The sequence below is a fragment of the Arachis hypogaea genome, chromosome 19 (genome assembly GCF_003086295.3).
Source record: "Arachis hypogaea cultivar Tifrunner chromosome 19, arahy.Tifrunner.gnm2.J5K5, whole genome shotgun sequence".
Classification (NCBI taxonomy): Eukaryota; Viridiplantae; Streptophyta; class Magnoliopsida; order Fabales; family Fabaceae; genus Arachis; species Arachis hypogaea.
The window spans coordinates 120,071,785-120,079,270 of record NC_092054.1 but is presented as its reverse complement, the minus strand read 5'-3'; positions in this window follow the sequence as shown (position 1 = coordinate 120,079,270).

Genomic DNA, 7,486 nt, shown 5'->3' with positions numbered 1-7,486 from the left:
TTAAGTATTTTCAGGATTTATAGGGCAGGAATAGCTTAGAAGATGAAAAGGAAACATGCGAAATTGGAAGGAACGAGAGAAAATGAAGTTTTGAGAAGCTGGAAGCGACGCGTACGCGTGGATGACGCGTACGCGTTATTTGCGCGGAAGGCGAGCGACACGTACGCATGACGTACACGTACGCGTGACATGCGCCACGTGCAAAAATTACAGAAAGCGCTAGGAGCGATTTCTGGGCTCCTTTTTGGCCCAATTCCAAGCCCGGGAACACAGAATAGAAGCTGCAGAGTGGGAAAATAATTCATTCATACAACAATTCATTCATACAACTTTCATTTACATAATTTTAGGTTTAGACGTAGTTCCTAGAGAGAGAGGTTCTCTCCTCTCTCTAAGTTTTAGGATTCTTAGGTTTAGCTATTTTCAAGTTTAGATTTCTACTCTATTTCAATTTAGTTTTCTTCTACTCTTATTTGTTTTATTCCTTCAGTTTATCTATCTTCTCTTGTTGACTAATTTATTTACCAATTTAGTTTATGAACTCTTCATGTTAGATTGAATTTTCTATTTAATGCAATTTGAGGTCTTTCATGTTTATTGCTTCTTCCTTTATTTGTTATCATTGATTTTTCAATTGTTGGTTTTAGATTTTACATTCTCTATTGTTTTCCTATGCTTTTATTTTGCGCCCACCAAGTGTTTGATAAAATGCTTGGTTGGATTCTAAATTAGCTTTTTATATTCTTAGCTTGAATTGATTAATTGGAGACTCTTGAATCATCAAAGTCTCTTGTTGGTTGGTGATTGAAACTAGCTAGTTGATTTGAATTCCACTAACTCTAGTCTTTCCTTAGGAGTTGACTAGGACTTGAGGAATCAAATTGATTTATCCACTTGACTTTCCCTTCATAGCTAGAGGTTAACTAAATGATAGCAAAAGGCAATTACCATTCACAATTGCCATTGATAATAAGGATAGGAATTCTAATTATCAATCCTTGCTAGGACTTTTCATAATCGTTATTTTAATTCCTTGTTATTTTACATACTTGTTCCTTATTCCAAAACCCAAAAAAAAAAAGATACTTTTCCATAACCAATAATAAGCTACACTTCCCTGCAATTCCTTGAGAGATGACCCGAGGTTTAAATACTTTGGTTTAATTTTATTGGGTTCGCTTTAGTGACAACCAAATTTTTGTATGAAAGGATTCTTTGTTGGTTTAGAAACTATACTAGAAACGAGGATTTATTGTGAAATTCTTTATTAGCAAAAATCCGTTCATCAGAAAGGCACCGTTGCCGGGGAATTGCAAACGTGTGCCTTATTATTGGTTATTGTAAATAGTTGCTTTTTGCTTATTTGTTAGTTTTTGTTAGTTTTAGGACTTAGTTGCTTATTTTCTTATTAGTTTTTGTTTTTATTTTCTTTTGTTACTATGAATTCTCACCCCTTTGGCTACGAGTTTAGTTCAAATTATGTTGTAGGGAATGGAAGCCATAATGGGAACGTGCATCAAGGTTGGAACAATCGAAGATGGGAGGAGCCACAAGGATCTGATCAACCCTTTCAGCAACAACCCCCTACAATGTGCTATGGGCAACAACCATTCTATGATGCATACCAAGACAATGGTTATGGTGGACCTTTTCGTGACAAACAATAACCTCCACCAAATTACTATGAGCAAGAGCCATTCCAAGGTGCGTACCAAGACGATGGATATGGTGGACCCCCTCATAGTTACCAACAAGTCCCACCATATGCCTATGAACCCCCTCCCCAACATAGCTTTGAACCACCATACTCACAAGCTCCCTACTACCAAACACCCTCATATGATCCTAACCCTTATCCACCACACCAACCACCATACGAACCATATGAACCATACCCAGAACCACCACCTCAATATTCACCTTCTCCATACCCTTACCAAGAAGAACCACCTTCCTATTATGAACCCTTTCTCTAAAATAATGAACCCTCCTATCCACCCCAACCTCCACTGGATGACAACACCCTTAATGTTATTCGCCAAGGGCAAATAGAGCTTCAAACCACACTTACCTCTGCTTTTACTGGTCTAACCTCTACTATCCAAGCTTTTATATCCCGCATGGATCAATCCTCTACCTCGAATACTCAACCCTCAAGCTCTAGTACACCACCACCCTTTATGGAAGAACATCCACATCCATCAACCCAAGAGCAACATGATCCCAATTATGCTAGTGACATGGAACAAGAGAGAAGGGATCGTCTTAGGGACGTAATGGATCAGTTTCACGAATTCATACTTCAAAAGAAGCAAGAGGAGGCCCAAAAGGTGGAGGTAGGGGAGACCCTTGAAGATGAAGCAGTTGACGAATTAGTGAAGGTTGGACAAGAGGGAAGCTCCATCATTGAAGACAACTCTACACTAAGCGACATCAAGGAGGAGTTTGATTTTGTATCAGAGCAAGTGGAAAAGGCCGAAATTTTCAAAGAAGAGGAAGTGGTTGAAGACTTAGGAGATGCGGAACCTCCATGGGAAAGTCAAGTCATAGAGCCTCCTTCCAAGACGTTTGAATTTGATGTTGAGGAGGGTGTACAACCTCTAAGGTATATCATGGTTGAAGACTTTGAAGAGGTTGATCAAGAGATGGAGATTAAAGAAGAAGAGGCACAACCTCCCATGCCCTTAGTAAGCGATGAAGAAAACATTGAATTGGAAGAAAGCTACCAAGAGGAAGAGGTTAAAATTGAAGAAGCTTGCAAAGAGGTGAAAGTTGTCAAGGAAGAGCACAAGGAAATGGAGCTTGAAATCACCTTGCCAAAGTTGTTGGAGACCTCTCCCCCAAAGCCATTACCATCCAATACAACATTCAAGTGGGTAAAATTCATATCCCTTATCTTTCTCATTCCACTTGAATTTGGTTTGCTTGAGACGGATGGACAACTCAGAGCTCTTTGTGGTTTTAAGAGTAAAAGGGAGATGGTTAGTGGTTGGCATCACAATCCTAGGTTCGTTATGGTTGGATGTTCGCAATGGTTGGTATAAGTCTCAATTGAATGGGTCAAGGAGGTTGTTTGGACGTCTCAGTGAGAATTCCAATTGCTCACCACCCAAGTGGAAAAATGATGATCAACAAGAAGACGGGTGCAAAAGCAAGGTTTGGGACCCCGGAATTCATTCCAACAATCAACACTCTTGGGGCCTTGTCACTTGCTTGAAGGCTTTATGCTCCTAGTTTGGGATCCCGGAGGCTATTGGAATTACAAACACTGGTAGAAGTTTCAAGACGAGTTCAAGCACAAGCCACCATGACAAGGAGCTCACCAAATGTCCAACTTAAGGACTTTAACTAAAAGTGGTAGGTGGGAGACAACCCACCATGGTATAATCGTACCTTTTTATTCTTTGTTTTATTCTATTTTATTTTTATCAATGTTCATTTATAATTTCTGCATCATCACCTGCATTCTGCATAAAAAAAACTGCGAACGACGCGTAAGCGTCTATGACGCGCACGCATCCCATGCAAGTTCGCAGTATTAATAAATGGGACAGAGAGTTGCGATAAAAATGCACGGGAGGGGTGCGTGGCGCACAAGCCACCCCACGCATATGCGTGCCTCACGCGTACGCGTCCCCTGCAAATATTTCAAACCACGCGTAAGCGTCAGCGACGTGTACGCGTGGGCGTGAAAATCGGTGTAAAGAGCGAATTGAACAGAAAGTTGGGCTGCCACTGTGCTGGAATCGCGCGATTTGTCATGCGTACGCGTGACCGATGCTCGCGCGTCGCTTTTCTTTTTCGGGCACCCATGCGTACGCGTCGCATGGTTACTTCAGTTTTCACGCGTACGCGTGATGCGGGAGCACGCGTCGCGCCCTGTTTTCCAATTCTTACTTCTTTCGTCTATCCTTTCTCCCTCTTTCTTCCTCCTTTCTTACTTTCTTCCTCTTCATTTCTTTAACTTCTCATTCCTATTCTCCTTCATTCTATTTCCCTATTGCATTTGCTTTCTTCCACTCATTGCATTTTAATTTTGTGCATGTTTTAATTTTCTTTTTTAATTTTGATACTTGTTCTTCAGTGTTGAATTTTCTACTCAACTGTGGAATATTTCTTGCATTATTTTGGTGCTTACTGACTTGTTTTAAATTGTTGGGTATTAATAATTATAAGTCAATGCTAATTTTTATGACACTTGTATTCCTTTTGCATTGATATGAACTTATCTTATCTTGCATTACCCACACTCTCTTCCCTATTGTTGCAATTTTTGTACTATTGATATGTCATTTACTTCTACAGTTTTCTCACTTGCATATTGTAGCTACCATGTAATTGAGACCCTCATTATTTGGCATTAACCCACCCATACTTTATTTGTTTTTTTATCTTTATTTCTGAGTTACTTTTCTTCTTTTTCCTCTTCTTTCAGGATGGCCAACGAGAAGGGAAAGGAAAAGCTTCTCGATGGGACGACAGACAAGTCCATCTGCACAATCTTTGAAGAAAAGCATCAGTGTAGCAACCCGTCCACTTGCACATCTCAGCATGCATCGAGGATGGCGCAATATTTAAGTGTGGGGAGGTCGATACCGATCTCCATGGGTTAGTTATTTTCTTCTCAACACCAATGTTTTATTTTCTTTGTTAGTTCATTGTTGCATTTGCATGTTTGATTGCATGCTTGCTTAATTTTTGTGCATATTTTACCACTACTTGGTTGAAGTAACGATTTTCTTTTCAAGAAACTAATTTATAGTATCTCACTAATTTGAATTAAAATTTTTGTTGAACTTGTTTGAAGAAATATTATACTGGAACATGGTTTAGAGCTCGAACACACAAAACCAGTGAGATTTTGAGCCTATTCGATTGGTTGCATTTTATCAACCAATCTTTTATTTTTGGTGTGTGTTGTTCTCTCTAAAATTGTGATCTTTGTCTTGCTTAATTCTATATTTCTATTGTTTGATGTATGCATGCACTTATATGATTGAGGCCTTGTTTCACTGAGCTTACATACCCATATGGCCTTAACCTTTTCATTATCCTTTGTAAACCAATGTTGAGCCTTTTAACCCCATTTATTCTTTACTTTAGCTCATCACTAATACTAAGCGAAAAACAATAATGTCCTTAATTTGAATCCTTGATTAGCTTAGACTAGTGAGAGTGTTCATGATTTAAGTATGGAGAAGTTGGATTTGGAAACATTTGGTTTAAGAATTGGGTGTTGCATATCTTTATGAAAACGTGAAAGAAATATTTAGGACATGTTCATGCATTCAATAATTTAATCATATGCATTGAGAAAAAGAGAAAAAACAACAACAACAACAACAACAACAACAACAATAATAATAACAATAATAATAATAATAATAATAATAATAATAATAATAATAATAATAATAATAATAATAATAATAATAATAATAATAATAATAAAAGAAAAAAAGGAGAAAAAGAAAAAAAAAAGAGCAAATAATAAAAGGGGACAAAATGTCCCAAAGTAAATGGTAATAGCAATGCATATGAATTGTACTAAAACTAGAATGCATGAATATGTGGCAAAACGTAGTTAATGGATAGTTAGGTTTTATATTCTGATTACATAGATTGGCTTAAGTTAGGTGGAAAGTTTAAGTTAATTAAGGATTCATATTTTAGTCCACTTGACCAAATACAATCCTACCTTGACCCTAACCCCATTACGACCCTTAAAAGACCTCTTGATATGTGTATTTGTGCATCAAATTATTTGTTGATTGGTAGAAGAAGAGCAAGCCTTAGAAAGCAAGGTTAGTAGAAAATTGAGAGAATCGAACCTTAAACACATGAGTGATTATAGTGTATACACTTCCGGTGAGGGTTCGATACTCGATTCTTTGTTCCCGGCTTTTATGAGCTATTTTCTTCTGCAATTTTACTTGTACTTTATTTTGTGATTTGAATTAGTGGAATCCAGTTTATATTTGTCTTGGAGAATTTGTTTACTTTTAACCAAGTAGGTAAAAGCATTTTTGCATGTAGTTGCATTTATATAGATAGTTTGCATTTCATAATTTCTACCATTCTTCTTCACTGCTTTGTACCTTCCCCTGAGCCTAGCATGAGGACATGCTAATGTTTAAGTGTGGGGAGATTTGATGCACCACTATTTCGTGGTACATTTTGTACTTAATTGAGTGGATTTTATCTACTATACTCACACTTATTCATATAATTCGCATGTTTTACATTTTCCTTCCTAATTCTGTGCTTTGATTGAAAACATGCTTCTTTGGCCTTAAAATTGTTAATTATTCTTCTCTTATTACCATTCGATGTCGTGATATGTGTGTTAAACATTTTCAGGATTTATAAGGCAGGAATGGCTTAGAGGATGGAAAGGAAACATGCAAAATTGGAAGGAATGCAAGAAAATGAAGTTATGAGAAGCTGGCAGCGACGCATACCCGTAAACGATGTGTACGCGTGATTTGCGCGGAAGGCGACTGACGCGCACGCGTGACTAACGCGTACGCATGACATGCGCCACGTGCAGAAATTGCAGAAAGTGCTGGGAGCGATTTCTGGGCTCCTTTTTGGCCCAATTCCAAGCCTGAGAACACAAAATAGAAGCTGCAGAGTGGGGGGAATAATTCATTCGTACAACAATTCATTCATACAACTTTCATTCACATAATTTTAGGTTTAGATGTAGTTCCTAGAGAGAGAAGTTCTCTCCTCTCTCTTGGTTTTAGGATTCTTAGGTTTAGCTATTTTCAAATTTAGATTTTTACTCTATTTCAATTTAGTTTTCTTCTACTCTTATTTGTTTTAGTCCTTTAGTTTATCTATCTTCTCTTGTTGACTTATTTGTTTACCAATTTAGTTTATGAACTCTTCATGTTAGATAGAATTTTCTATTTAATGCAATTTGAGGTATTTCATGTTTATTGTTTCTTCCTTTATTTGTTATAATTGATTTTTCAATTATTGGTTTTAGATTTTACATTCTCTATTGTTTTCCTATGCTTTTATTTTGCGCTCACCAAGTGTTTGATAAAATGTTTGGTTGGATTCTAAATTAGCTTTTTATATTCTTAGCTTGAATTGATTAATTGGAGACTCTTGAATCATCAAAGTCTCTTGTTGGTTGGTGATTGAAACTAGCTAGTTGATTTGAATTCCACTAACTCTAGTCTTTCCTTAGGAGTTGACTAGGACTTGAGGAATCAAATTGATTTATCCACTTGACTTTCCCTTCATAGCTAGAGGTTAACTAAGTGATAGCAAAAGGTAATTACCATTCACAATTGACATTGATAATAAGGATAGGAATTCTAATTATCAATCCTTGTTAGGACTTTTTATAATCGTTATTTTAATTCCTTGTTATTTTATATTACTTGTTTCTTATTCCAAAACCCAAAAAAAAGATATTTTTTCATAACTAATAATAAGCTACACTTCCCTGCAATTTCTTGAGAGACGACCC